We start from the raw sequence: 15,308 nt of genomic DNA, 5'->3' as shown, positions 1-15,308 counted from the left end.
TTATTGAAAGACAAAGTAGAGTATTTTAATGTTATACCTGCCATTTTTTTCTTAAAGCACATTTTTTTTTTGCATCTAACTGCCAGTGCCATTGTCAAAACTTGTTTTTAAAATTGTTGTACATTTCTTATTAAAGTAAGTGCTTAAAGTATTATGTTGCCATCATATAGTGTATAAAAATGTATAATTGCCAAATTCACTGTAACTATTATTTATTTTTAAATGAAAGTGTAATGCTTCCTGATTCAAGAAATTTGAGTTATTAAACTGGTTTCCTTATCCTCTTTTCTAATGTAGCATAAAAATTGCCCTGAGTTTGAGTTACAACTGCCAGTAGATGACCAGTCACAAGTGAACCACTTCTCAGTTGCCGGTCTTCGCTTATATTAAAAGCAACCTAACAGATATTTAGTTTTTGTATCTAATCTCTGATTATTAAAATGTTTATAAAGTTTATTTTTACCAAAGAGATGCAATTCATTATGATAAAGTATTGCAGAATAAACCTTGTTTTATAACATTGTTGTACTTTCTCTGTTCTTTTGGGGTGGGTAGTGTAGATATAAGTGGCTCATACTTATACATACACATGCCATTTCCATTTTGGTGTTACAAAGTTGAAGTCATACAAATGAAAAATGAAGTTTTAATTTCAGAATATTTGCCTTTTTTTTAAGTATTGTTTTTCCTGTTTTTTATAGGCCATTTTAGTAATTTTGAAAGCTAAAAGTGTAAATTATTCTCTTCCTGAAGATGAACTTTTCATATATATTTTTTCATATACATATGAGATATTTTGAAATATAAGAAAAATTGTGCAGATAATGAAATTAAGATTATTTCTAAATATAGTAGTGTTGTTACTTCAACAATATCCAGTACTACCGTGTGTTTAAAAATTGGGGCATCCATTATAAAATGAAATAATGGACAACCAACATCTTAATTTTAATCCCCCCCCACCCCCTACTTCCCTTTGAAATTCTGTATTGGTAATTTAAATGGTATTAGCTATGTGGAGTTGTTTATTTAATGAGTCAAATGAGACCTCTGTATTGATTCAAAACTACCACACTCTAAGCCCTCCTTCCAAAGCATCTGTTGTTATACAAAATTATTTACCAAACATAGGCATTCGGGACTCATGTATTTATTCCTTAAGAATTTTATTCTCGGGGCACCTGGGTGGTTCAGTTGTTAAGTGTCTGCCTTTGGCTCAGGTCATGATCCCAGGGTCCTGGGATCAAGCCCCGCATTTGGGGGGGGGGGGGGGCTCCGTGGGAAGCCTGCTTCTCCTTCTTCCACTCCCCCTCCTTGTGTTCCCTCTCTCGCTGTGTCTCTGTCAAATAAATAAATTCTTTTAAAAAAAAGTATTCTCACTATTGCATTCATCTAGTTCATACTAGTTCTGAAGGGGAAAGAAATATATGCCATTTTTAGAAAAATAACTTACTTAAAAATGGGTTAAAACATCTAGTCTTTACCTCAAGAATTTTGGGACATGCTGATTTGACAGGTTAAAAAAACAAAACTAGAAATAAAGGTCTCAAAAATTGTGCAAAAATTTAGATGTGAAACTGTTGAAAATCTTTAAGAATGAAAACAATTATTAATCTTAGTAACTTACTATGTTTCATGAAATGATAAATAGAGAACTGTTAAAAGCTGTCAACTAAAAATTGAAATAGCCATGTGCTACACATGTGTTTGATAGTTTGTGTTCCAAAAATTTGTTTACAAATATATTCATGGAGGAGGCATTTTTCAGTGAACTCAAGGCAAGTCGTGAAGCCTTATTTACCTCATAATGTAGCGGATAAAAACAATCCTTTTTAAACTAAAGTGATTCTTATACAAAATTTTTGTAGAAGTGATTTACTTCCTTATAGAACTTTCCTCAACCTTGAGATTTTGGTCCAAGTAAATACTTATAAATCAATCTTGTGGGGACAGTGTAATAAAAGCAGAAACTAGGAATTGGACAGAAAGGAGGCACTGCAAAGAATAGTAACGTATGGGAGATTTTAGAACCTGAAGCATAATTACCTAATGGTTTACGAGTTCTTTTTTTTTTTTTTTTTTTTTTTTTTTAAGATTTATTTACTGTAGAAGGGGCAGGGGCATAGGGCTCCATGCAGGGCTCCAGGCAGGGCTTGATCCCAGGACCCCAAGACCATGGACCTGAACCAAAACCAAAAGCTGGTCGGCTCAACCAACTGAGCCACCCAGGCATTGGTGGTATAGTGGTGAGCATAGCTGCCTTCCAATTGAGCCACCCAGGTGCCCCTAGTGGTTTAAAAAATTTTTTAAGTTTTTGTTTGTTTGTTTGTTTTTTAAGATTTTATTTATTTATTTGAGAGAGTGCAGGGTGGGGGGGATGCTGGGCAGAGGGAGAGAATCCATGCTGAGAACAGTGCAGTCCAAGACTCCATCCCACAACCTGAGCCAAAACCAAGAGTCCAACAGTTAGTTAACTAAGGCATACAGGCGCCCCAATTGTTGAGAATTCTTAAGTGGAAACTGCAGCCGGCGTAAAGGACTCTGCATTGTAACTAAATTTATATGATAATCTCGTATATCAGGAAAGGAGTTGAGAAAAAATTCCACACCCTTGGTAAACTGAGCACTTTTTCTTTCCTTTTTTTGTTTTTCCTTCTGTGCCTTGACTTTGTATCCTGCCACATTACTGAATTGGGGTATGAGTGCTAGTAGTTTGGGGGTGGAGTCTTTTGGGTTTTCCATATAAAGTATCATGTCATCTGCAAAAAGAGAGAGTTTGACTTCTCCATTGCCAAATTGGATACCTTTTATTTCTCTTTGTTGTCTGATTGCTGTTGCTAGGACTTCTAATACTATGTTGAACAAGAGTGGTGAGAGTGGGCATCCTTGTCGTGGTCCTGATCTCAACAGGAAGTCTGTGAGCTTTTTCCCATTGAGGATATTTGCTGTGGGTTTTTCATAGATTTTATGAAGTTGAGGAATGTTCCCTCTATCCCTATACTTTGAAGCATTTTAATCAGGAACGGATGCTGGATTTTGTCAAATGCTTTTTCTGCATCAATTGAGAGGACCATATGATTCTTCTCTCATCTCTTATTGATTTGTTCTATCACATTGATTGATTTGAGAATGTTGAACCATCCTTGAAACCCAGGGATGAATCCCAGCTTGTCATGGTGGATAATCTTTTTAATGTGCTGTTGGATCCTATTTGCTAGGATCTTGTTGAGAATCTTAGCATCCATATTCATCAGGGATATTGGTCTGAAATTCTCCTTTTTGGTGGGGTCTTTTCCTGGTTTGGCGATCAGGGTAATGCTGGCTTCATAAAAAGAGTCTGGAAGTTTGCTTTCCACTTCAATTTTTTGAAACAGTTTACTGAGCAGTTTTTCAATGAGGTATTTCAATGTCTAATCCCAAGCATTGAGCTTTAATTGTTGGATAGCCAATGTGCACTAGGAAGTAAAAATAGACAATCCCTCTCCCCCAAAAATGTAAATGCAATTATGAATTGTGATGATTGTCATGATAGAAAAGAATAGGGAGCTATGAAAACATAATATTTTATCTGGGTTTTTTTGTTTGTTTGTTTGTTTTTGTTTTTGACAGATCACAAGTAGGCAGAGAGGCAGGCAGAGAGAGACAGGAGGAGGAGGCAGGCTCCCCGCTGAGCAGAGAGCCCGATGCAGGACTCGATCCCAGGACCCTGAGATCATGACCTGAGCCGAAGGCAGAGGCTTTAACCACTGAGCCACCAGGCGCCCCTTTATCTGGGGTTTTAAGAGAGGCTACCATGAAGAATGATTTAAGCTGCGATCTGAAAGAAACAGGTATTGGAACTAAAAGCATAGCTTATTGTTGGGGCAAGGACAACAGCAATCACTGAGATCCTGGGATAGGAGAAAACAGGAGATTTGGGGTGAATTAAAAGGCTAACGGTGTGGCCACACAACAAAAGAGCTGGTGCCAGGTCTTCCAAAGCCATGTGAGTCAAAAGATCTGGGCTTCTGTTATAAGAACCTTAGGGAAACCATTGAGGAGATAGGCAGCTTAAGAAATCATCCTCATACTTTGACTTGCATCCATAATTGACAGGACCAGACTTAAGCTCCTCTGTAAACAACCAGAAAATTAGACCCTATATGGGGGGGAGGGGGGGAGTATGAAACATTTTCTGACAAGATCAGTAAGAGTGATAAATTAATGGAAAAAAATGAGGACCCAAATTAGCAAAATCAGAGATGAAAGGAGACATAAGGACAGATCCTATAGATGTTAAAAGTACAACAAAACATTATTAAGAACTTTATGCCAATAAATTCAACAATTTAGAGGAAATTAACAAATGTCTTAAAAGACATGAATTACCAAACTTAAATCAAGAAGAAATAGAAATCTAAATAATCTTGTACCTATCTGTAATTGAATTAATAGTTATTAGTAATTAAAACCTTACAACAAGATGCAGCAGCAAAAGCACAAGCAATGAAAGAAAAAATTGGTAAGTTGGACTTAACTAAAATTAAAAACTTAGGTTCTGTGAAAGTTACTGTTAAGAAAATGGAAAGACGGGGTGCCTGGGTGGCTCAGCCATTGAGGGTCTGCTTTCAGCTCAGGTCATGATCCCAGGGTCCTGGGATCAAGCCCCACATTGGGCTCCCTGTTCTGCAGGAAGCTGGCTTCTCCCTCTCCCACTCCACCTGGTTGTGTTCTCTCTCTCTATATATATCTCGGTGTCAAATAAATCTTAAAAAAAAGAAGAAGAAGAAAGAAGGAAAATGGAAAGACAAGCTACAGCCTGGGGGAAAGTATTTGCAAAACATTTATAATAAAGAACTGGTATCAAAAATACATAAAATGCTCTTAAAAATCAACAATAAGAAAACAATTCAAAAATGAGCAAAATAGGGGTTCCTGAACGGCTCAGTGGGTTAAAGCCTCTGCCTTCGGCTCAAGTCATGATCTCAGGGTCCTGAGATCGAGCCCTGCATCAGGCTTTCTGCTCAGTGGGGAGCCTGCTTCTCCGTCTCTCTCTGTCTGCCTTCTCTGCCTGTCAAATAAATAAATAAATAAATAAATTTATTTTTAAAATAAGCAAAATATCTGGACACTTAATGAAAGAAGATAAACAAATAGCAAATAAATATATGCAAAGACAGTTCAACATCATGTCATGAGGAAAATGAAAATAAAATTAAGGGGCACCTGGGTTGCTCAGTCAGTTAAGCATCTGCCTTTGGCTCAGGTCATGATCTCCAGGTCCTGGGATTGAGCTCCATGTTGGGCTCCCAGCTCAGTGGGGGAATCTGCTTCTCCCTCTACCCACTGCTTGTGTGCTTTCTCTCTTGCTCAGATAAATAAATAAAATCTTAAAAAAAAAAAAAAAGAATTGTGTGCAGGTTTTTCTGTGGACATATTTGCAACTCATTTGGGGAAATAAAATGGAGCATAATTGCTGGATCATACAGTACAAGTGATTATTTTGTGGGAAGCCACTGACCTGTCTTCCAAAGTGGCAGTGTCTTGCATTCCCAGAAGAAATGAATGAGTTCCTATTGTTCCACATTCTTGTCAGCATTTGGTGTTGTCAGTATTTTGCATTTTAGTCATTTTAGTAGGTGTGTAGTGATATCTTTTTTTTTTTAAAGATTTTATTTATTGATTTGACAGAGAAAGATCACAAGCAGAGAGGCAGGCAGAGAGAGAGAGAGGGAAGCAGGCTCCCTGCTGAGCAGAGAGCCCGACGCGGGATTCCATCCCAGGACCCTGAGATCATGACCTGAGCCGAAGGCAGAGGCTTAACCCACTGAGCCACCCAGGCGCCCCTGTAGTGATATCTTAATGTTGTTTTATTTTTTGTTTTAAGATTCTTTTTTATTTTTTCATTTGAGAGAGAGGCAGAGACAGAGAGCACAAGCAGGGCTATACCCAAAAGAAGTAAAAGCAAAGTCTCAAAGAAGTATATGTATACCATCTTCATAGCACCATTCACAATAACATAAAGGAAGCACCTCGGGTGTTCACTGACAGATGAATGGCTAAACAAAATGTGGTATTATACATACAATGAAATATTATTCAGCCTTTAAAAGGAAGGAAATTTTGATAGGTAACACAGAAGAACCTTGAGGGTATTATTTTAAGTGAAATAAACGAGTCACAAAAAGACACTATATGATTCCACTCAGTGAGGTACCTGGAGTCATTTAATTGATACAGAGTGAAAGGGTGGTTGCCAGGGGCTGTGGGAAAAGGGAAATGGGGAGCTGTTTTCTAATGAGCATGGAGTTTGAGTTTTGCAAAATGAAAAACATTCTAGAGATTAGTTGCACGATCAGTTGTACTCAACACAACTAGAAACAAAGAAGAAAAAGAAATGAGCTACCAAGCCACAAAAAGACATGGAAGAATATTAAATGCATATTGCTAAGCAAAAGAAGCCAATCTGAAAAAGCTACATGTTGTGATTCTAACTCTATGACATCCCGTGAAAAGCAAAATTATGGAGACAGTAAAAAGATTTGTGGTTGCCAGGGACTTCAGAGGGAGAGAGAGGGGAATAGGTGAAGCACAGAGAATTTTTAGGATTTTATTGAAACTACTGTTACCGTAACAGTGGATCCATGTCATTATACATGTGCTGAAACCCATAGAATGTACGAGATAAAGAGGGACCCCCTAGTGTGAACTATGAATTTCAGTTAATAATAACATATTAAGGGGCACCTGGGTGGCTCAGTGGGTTAAAGCCTCTGCCTTCGGCTCAGGTCATGATCCTGGGGTCTTGGGATCGAGCCCCGCATCAGGCTCTCTGCTCAGCGGGGAGCCTGCTTCCCCTCTCTGTTTCAGCCTGCCTCTCTGCCTACTTGTGCTGTCTGTCTGTCAAATAAATAAATAAAAATCTTAAAAAAAATAATAACATATTAATATTGACATTGTCACAAATGTACCACACTGATGTAAGAGGTTCATAGTAGGAGAAACTTGGGGTAGGGAAAAATAGGGCTGGAAGCAAATATATCAGAACTCTCTGTACTTTCTACTCTATTTCTCTGTAACCTAAAACTGCTCTAAAAAGTAAAGTCTATTAATTTAAAACAGAGTGAAAGAAAAACAAAACAAGCCCCCTCCCCAGATAACTGCCAGCTGCAAGAGCTCCCAATGGTCAAAACTGGAACCATTTAAGCAACAAAGTACACAAAATAGTGTTGGTTTATAGCCCAAAATATAAAATAAATATCCATGAGTACACATTGTTACAAATAATGATTGAATAAATTAATAAATGAGGGAAAAGAGACAAATGTCCCATACAGAAGGATTCCCAATAAATGGTGCAGATACTCCACCTACAAGGAGGGGGAACTTCACTTTTCCTTTTCCTAAATGGGGGCTTCACAAAATACTTCCTTCCAAAGTCCAAGTACGGTCCGGACTGGGAGTAGGGGAGGAGGTGGGTAACTTTGCAGTGGAGAAGCCTGACAACCACTACTTTAGTGCAGTGGCCTTGGTCAACGTCAACTGTCAAAAATCAGTCTCCACAAATTTGCCTACTCTAGGTGCCTCCTAAAAGTGGAATCATACAGTACTTGTCTTCTTGTATCTGACTTATTTTAACTTGGAGTAATGTTTTCTAGGTTCTCACATGTGGAAGCATGTATCAGAATTCCATTTCTTTTTAAGCTTGAATAATATGCATTGTGTATATTTGTATATATCCATACAATGATTTATATACCATATTTTGTTTACTCATTCACCTGTTAATGAACATTTGGGTTTTTTTCCATCTTTGGGTTCTTGGGAATGACAATGTTATGAACATTGGTGCACAGCTATCTCTTTAAATCCCTGTGGTCAATTCTTTTGGGTATATACTTAGAAGTAGAATTGTTAGATCAGATGGTAATCATAGCTTTAATATTTATTTATTTAAAATAACCATCATATTATTTTATACAGTGGCTGCACATTTTGCATTCCCACCAGCAACACACAAATGGTCCAAATTTTCCGTATCCTCTCCAACACTTGTTCTTTTCTTTCCTTTTTTTCTTTTAATAATAATAGTAAAATCCTAATGGAGGTGAAGTAGGGTGTCTCACATTTTTTCATGTCTTGCAAACAGGCCACTGAGAGTCTTTTCTTCTTGACTACATTTTTAAGTTTGATTGTATGGTGAACAGCCATGGATGAATAGGGAGTGTGTCTCCTTCAAGAGCAGAGAACTGGTTTGGTTTCTGTCCAGCATAATAAAGAAAATGGCTCGCTTTGGCAAGGGTGAGACATATTTGCTTACACCTTTTATAAAATATTTGGGTTTCTCATGAAGCATCCACCTGGGCTGCTCTGCAGAGCTCCCAGACATAATGAGAACTCATGCGACTGTGAAGCTCATGTTGCTTGATGTGCTGTAAGCAATCAATTCCTTTGTCTCTGACCCAGGAGTCTCTTGTTTGCTGCAAGCATCCATGAAGCTGTAGCAGACTAACTTATTAAAAGTACTATTAAAAGCTCACATCCTTCACAGTTCTTGACATTCTTCTGTCTGATAAAAGGTATCTATGGGGTCGCCCGGGTGGCTCAGTCATTAAGTGTCTGCCTTTGGCTCAGGTCATGCTCCCAGGGTCCTGGGATCGAGTCCCACACTGGGCTCCTTTCTCAGCAGGAGCCTGCTCCTCTCTCTGCCTCTGCCTGCCTCTCTGCCTACTTGTGATCTCTCTCTCTCCCTCTCTCTCTGACAAATAAATAAATAAATCTTAAAAAAAAGGTGTTTATGGAAACCCTACAGCTAATGCCATACTGAATGGTGAGGGGTTGACTGCTCCCCCCCCACACCTCCATTATGAATAAACCGAGGGTATCCCTTCTCACCACTTCTATTTAGTATTATCTAACCAGTTCAGTAAGGCCAAAATTATAATAATAATAATAAAATAGAAGAAGGAGAAGGAGAAGGAGAAGAAGGGGGATAACAAAAGGACATACTCCTTGGAAAGGAAGAAATCACTTTTATTTATATACAGCATGACTGTGTCGATAAGAAAAAAAACCCTAAAGAATCTACAAAAGGCAACTAAAACTAATAAATTTATCAAGACCTCAGGATACTAAGTCAATATTTTCAAAATCATTTGTGCTTCAATATATTAACAATAAGCTTGGAACATGAAATTAAAAAAAGAATACCATTTGCAGAAGTATACAAAAAAATGAAATACAGAGGACCAAATTTTAAAATCCAATTGTTGCAAAATATGTGCCAGACCTGTGCAATGAAAACTATAAAACATTGCTGAAGAATATAAGAAGATCTAAATAAATGAACAGATACACTGTGTATGAGGATTCAAAGACTTAAATATTTTTAAGATGTCACTTCTCTCCTGATTGATCTATACATTCAGTTCAGTCCCAACCAAAATATAAAAGGCTTCTTTGAGGAAATTGGCAGGCTTTTTCTAAAATTTATATGGAAATGCAAATGGCTTAGAATAGCCTAAATAATTGCTAAAAAAAAAAAAAAGGTTGAATGTCTTGTGCTACCTGATTTCAAAATTTATTATACAGCTATACTAATTAAACAGTATGGTATTTAACATAAGTTTAAATATAAAGATGGATGAAACACATAGTCGGGAAATAAAATCTACACATACATGAGCAATTGATTTTTGCCAAATGTCCCACATTAACTCAAGGATTTAAGGGTAATTAATTTTTTTTTTTAAACAAATGGTGTTGGAACCGCTGGATATACATGTAGGGAATGACAGACCTTGACTTTAACCTCTCAGAATACATAAAAATATACTGGAAATTAATTATAGACCTAAATGTTAAAATTAACATTGGAAGACTTTTAAAAGAAAACATAGAAGAAAATCTTTTTGACCTCAGAGTAAGCAAAGATTTCTTAGAATACACAAAGCATAATCCATAAGAGAAAAAAATTACAAAGTGATCTTCATCAAAATTAAAAACTCCTACTCTCTAAAAGACACCATTAAGAAAATGAAAAGGCAAACAACACATATCTCTGATAAGCAGTTGTATATACAAACATATAAAGAGCTTCTACATCTCAATATCAAAGAGACACAAACCCAGTACAGAAACAGTAAAATTGAGACAGACCATTGACAAAAGAAGTTATATGAATGGCTAATAAGAGCATGGAAAGATGCTCAACACCATTAGTCATCAGGGAAGGGCATACTGAAACCCCAAGGAGGAGCTTCTACACATCCAAGGGTAAGTCTGAAATTAAGTGTTAAAAGACAATTAAAAGTCAATACCAATTTTTTTTTTAATGTGGAGCAATCATGAATCTCATATATTGCTGGTGAGAATGGAAAATGGCACAATTACTTTAGAAAACAGTTTGGCAGTTTCTTAGGAAGTTAAGCATGCAGTTGTCATAGAGCCCAATGCATTAGTTTGCTGGGGCTGCAAATACCACTGACCCGGTGGCTTAGAAACCAAGAATCTATTTTCTCACAGTTGTAGAGGCTAGATGCCCAAGATCAAGGTGTCTGGAAGGTTTGGGTTTCTCCTGACACTGTTTCTTGGCTTCAAGAAGGCTGTCTAGCTCTGCCCTCACGTGGCCTTTCCTTTGTGATTGTGCACCCCAGCATCTCTTTTGTGCCTCTTTTCTGTCCAAGTTCTTTCTTCTCATAAGGACACCAGTCAGATTGGATTAAGATCCACTCTTAATGGCCTCATTTTGACCTAAGTTCCTCTTTGAAGGCCCTATCTCCACAAACAGTCACATTTTGAGATCCTGGGGGTTATGCCTTCAAGATACAAATTTGGGGGAGGGGCTAGACAGATTAGTCCAGCACATCCAGAAATTCCACTCTCAGGTATTTACCCGGGAGAAATGAAAGATTTGTGCTTTAATGTTCACAGCAGCCATATTCAAGATGGCTCCAAAATGGACACAATGTAACTTCTATCTCCAGGGGAATAAATACATTATGGTGAATTCTGAGAAGAGAGCCCTATTCAGAAGTAAAAAGAAACAAACTGCTGATGCTAGTAACAATGTAAATAAAATCAGTCTTAAAAGAATACCCACCATGGGATTCCATTTACCTGGAATTTTAGAATAGACAAATGGAATCTATAGAGACAGAAAGCAGATCAATCTACTGCCCAGGGCTGGGGTGTATGAGTGTGGAGAGAGGTGAGGGCCAAGAACTGTCCACCTACAGAGAAGAATAAAGCTTCTTGGGATTCAAATTTCTTTTTCATGAAACAAAAATAATGTGTCCTGTTTTGAATGGCAGAATCAGGAAGATAATAAAAAAGTGTTAGTAAGCAACAGATGAGAAGGTGAAATACATTTGACAGCTCTGTTACTGTCAGAGCTCAGACCTGAATAAAAAACTTTGATTTTGGCTCAGGTCGTGATTTCGGGGTCCTGGGATGGAACTCTGCGTCAGGCTCCACACTGAGTGTGTAGTCTGTTTGGGATTCTCTCTCCCTCTGCCCCTCCCACTTGTGTTCTCTCTCTCTCTCTAAAAATAAACAAATAAATCTTTGGAAAACAAAAACAAGCAAATGAACGAAAATCTTGAAGTCAGACCAATGGCTGCCACATAGACTCTGAGACACACTGGGGAGAGAGAAATCAAACAGTTTTGGGGAGGTTTGGGTAGGTGTGGGGACCAGCTGCTAGAATTTCAATGGCTCTTTTTATGAAATTAAATGTAGACCTACCTGAAGCTGGTTTAGTAATCTGTGATGGGTCTGATCTGGAATATTCTAACAATTACTTACTGAGTGTTTTCTGCTCAGCGCATGGTGAGCACTAAGCCAAGCATTTGGACATGAACTCTCTGAACTTAATGAGGTAAATTTGTAGATGAAAAAAATCCACACCCAAGGATCTTAAAGTGCTGGTGTTTACATGCACCAGTAAATGGTTAAAAAACCAAGTCTGATTCTTAAATGTCTGCCTATGTCACCAGGTGTTACTGGCTCTGGTTTACAGGAATATCCAGGCACAAGAATGCTTGACCTTTTATTCTTTGATTCCACAAATCTTCACTGAGCACTTGTGAGATGCCCATCACTGGGCTAGGCCCTGGTGGTTTGGCAGTGGACAAAACAGATGGAAGTCTCTGCCCTCATGGACCTTACATTCTTGTGCGAGGAGACTGACAAGACAAAAAATTCGAAATTAAATTTCAGAAGTGTTAAGTGCTATGAAAAGAACCAAGGCGAGGAATGGGAAGGAGAAGGGTGACAGCTGCTATTTTAGAAAGGGTGGATGGGAAAGATCACTCAACTAGGTAGCTTTGAGCAGGGGTTAGAGTGATGCGCAGGAGGGAGACAAACCACCACCCTGAGGAAGGGCCGTCCAGGTTGGGAACAGGGACGGCTATGGAGTAGGGAGAGGCTGCAGCCTTGGGATGTTTTTACAGCCTTAGCAAGAGGAATAGATAGGTGTCTGGAGTATCGCCCCAAAGGAAAAGCTGCAGGAGATGACCTGAGCAGGGGCCTTGCCGGACAGAGCTCTGTGAATGCCAAGGTAGGAAATGAGTTTCTAAGGCTGGGGGGAATCAAATCTTATGTGCATATTCAAAGAATCACCATTACACCTAGAGATTTGGAGATTGTTCACTGCAAATCTTAAATCCACATTCTTAATCAAATACCTTCAGACAAAATACTGTCCCCTGTAACCAGATACTGTTACCCTTCAAGCCAAAATCTTCCAAACCCAAGAAGTGGATAATCCAGGAAGTTAAGAGAGAAGGGGTCGTTTTCTCTAAGCTGGTATACATATACGAGCAAGGTGTTTCAGAGGATAAAAATCTTACTGCTTTTTTTTTTTTTTAAAGATTTTTTTTTATTTATTTATTTGACAGACAGAGATCACAAGTAGGCAGAGAGGCAGGCAGAGAGAGAGGAAGGGAAGCAGGCTCCCTGTTGAGCAGAGAGCCCGATGCGGGACTCGATCCCAGGACCCTGAGATCATGACCCGAGCCGAAGGCAGCGGCTTAACCCACTGAGCCACCCAGGCGCCCATCTTACTGCTTTTTATTAGTGTAAAGATCAGCCTACATTATTGAAAAGTCTACTAAAATAAATATTTGTTACTTTTTAAAATGTTTTTTAGGGCATTAAGGGAATAGAGAAGAATAATTTTATAATTAGCCCTCTGACAGGTTTCATTAAGTAATTCAAGCATTCCCTTTAAGATCTTGTTTATAGTATTAAATCTCTTAATACGTAGAGTAAAAGAAAAGATAACAGTGAGGGCACCTGGCTGGCTCAGTCAGGTAAGCGTCTGCCTTGGCTCAGGTCACGATCCCAGGGGTCCTGGGATGGAGCCCAACGTGTTGGGCTCCCTGCTCAGTGGGGAGTCTGTTTCTCTCTCTGCTCCCCCCACCCCCGCTCACCCTCTCTCTCACTTGAGCTCTCTCTCTTGAATAAATAAATAAAATCTTAAAAGAAAAAAGAAAATATAAAACTGAATCTTGATCAAATTATAGTACTGTCAGTTCTATATCACCGTAATTTACTGCTATGAAGCACTTGAAGAACACAGATGTTTGCTTTCTTTTCAAATGAGCAAGAACCATGCCAGCAGCAGAACTTTCCCTCACGTGTATCAAGATTTCATTTAAAAGAACTCACACTCACTTTCTTTCATTTGCACACCAATCTCAATTCTTAAACGAAATTATTTATGAAATTGATTTTTCCTAAGTGTGTTTGATGATTATTCTGAGAATAAGTGTTTCCTTGTAACTTACTTCTGTGTCAATACTATCTTTCCTTTCTTTTAGATGAATTTTCCCCAGGAAATGTTCGGTCAGCTTTAATTCACTTTAAGAACAATGTTGGTTATTCGAATGAGAAATTACAATATAAATTTGCCGCCAGCTCTTGGGAGAGGCAGTGGTGTACTTACACATTTCAACTGACATACTACAGGTTCCTTATCAGTGGAGGTAAAAGCAGGGCCATATATAATTTATTAGTACTCTCTCTCTCTCTAATTGCTTTCCAGTAGAATTGCAGGAAGGAATTCGCTCTCTCCTGTTTCCCGGGGGGATTGCCTTTGTTACAGCTCAACTATCCGCTTTATATGGAGTTGTAGCTTTCAAAATAGAGCATTAATGGAAAGCAATTATCCAATTATACCAGCTGTGACTATGCTGTATACTGAATATTTACCAAGAAAAGAACGCATTTAACAGATGATTTAATATAGCAGCCTGGAATAATGAATCTGCAACTGACACTTCAAACCCATAGCTAATGTTGTCAGTGGCTGAGATAGTCAAGAGAACACAAGTAGCTCAAGTCAGTGCAAAAAAATAAAATAAAGACTATCAGTCTTGTTTTTCAAAACCGTGCAAATGTGTGAGATGTGAATTTCAAAAGTAATCAAAGAACTTATGTTTATTATCTACAATGCGTGAGATCTCTCCAACTGCTCGATTTTAAAAGTAGATGTGCATTCAACTTTAATCAAAAAAATTTTTTTAACTCTTTTGATGCCTTATGTAGGTGCCCTGAAATCTTTGAGGGCTGTCCTTAAAACCGATGCTTTGGAACCACTCTAGGTAATTCTCAGATAAGCACCCAGAAGAATCTGCCCTGTGTGAAATTCCACTCTGCAACCCACAGTGTGATAATGAGCTGCGGGATAGTCTTTTTCTGTCGGTAATCTATTCAGCTTCTCAAGTGCTCACCAAGTGCTAGGAGGGAAAAGGCTTTGGCTGGGCTGGCCGTTGATTAAATGGACTTGGGGATAATCCATATTACCAAGGAATATTTTTATGGGCAAAAAATCCACGACTAACCCTTGCAAAAGGGACTCTGCAAGAAATGAAGACAATGTTTCCCTAAATGCGTTAGCTCTATATTAAAGAAACAAAACAAAGGAACCACAACACTTTGCTATCAACTCTGGAGTCATCTTATTGGTGCTGTCTTGACAAAGGGATGCCGTTCCTCTATGTGCTATGATGTCACCTTTGTCCAATCATAACCTTCCTTATGAGAGTGGGGGAGAACTCTCTGGAGACAAGGTGAGTGACAGCAGCAGGCAATGTAGCAGTCACTAGGCAACAAGATCCAGCCTTCGGTGAAAGAGAATTCTAAAACATTTAACCCTCACGCTGTCAGGGCTTTCTGTTGCCGGCGTGGCAATAATCTGTGGACAAAAAGCCTAATACGAATACTACCACTTTTTTCTAAAGCTGTGCTCCTAAAGGCAATTTGAGGATACTTCCTACTTACACCAAGGACATTATTCAGTTTGACAAGATTGGTAAATGTAGATA

This window comes from Lontra canadensis, unplaced genomic scaffold (assembly GCF_010015895.1).
Source record: "Lontra canadensis isolate GAN:19392208 unplaced genomic scaffold, GSC_riverotter_1.0 scaffold61, whole genome shotgun sequence".
In the NCBI taxonomy this organism is placed as follows: Eukaryota; Metazoa; Chordata; class Mammalia; order Carnivora; family Mustelidae; genus Lontra; species Lontra canadensis.
This window is presented reverse-complemented; position numbering follows the sequence as displayed.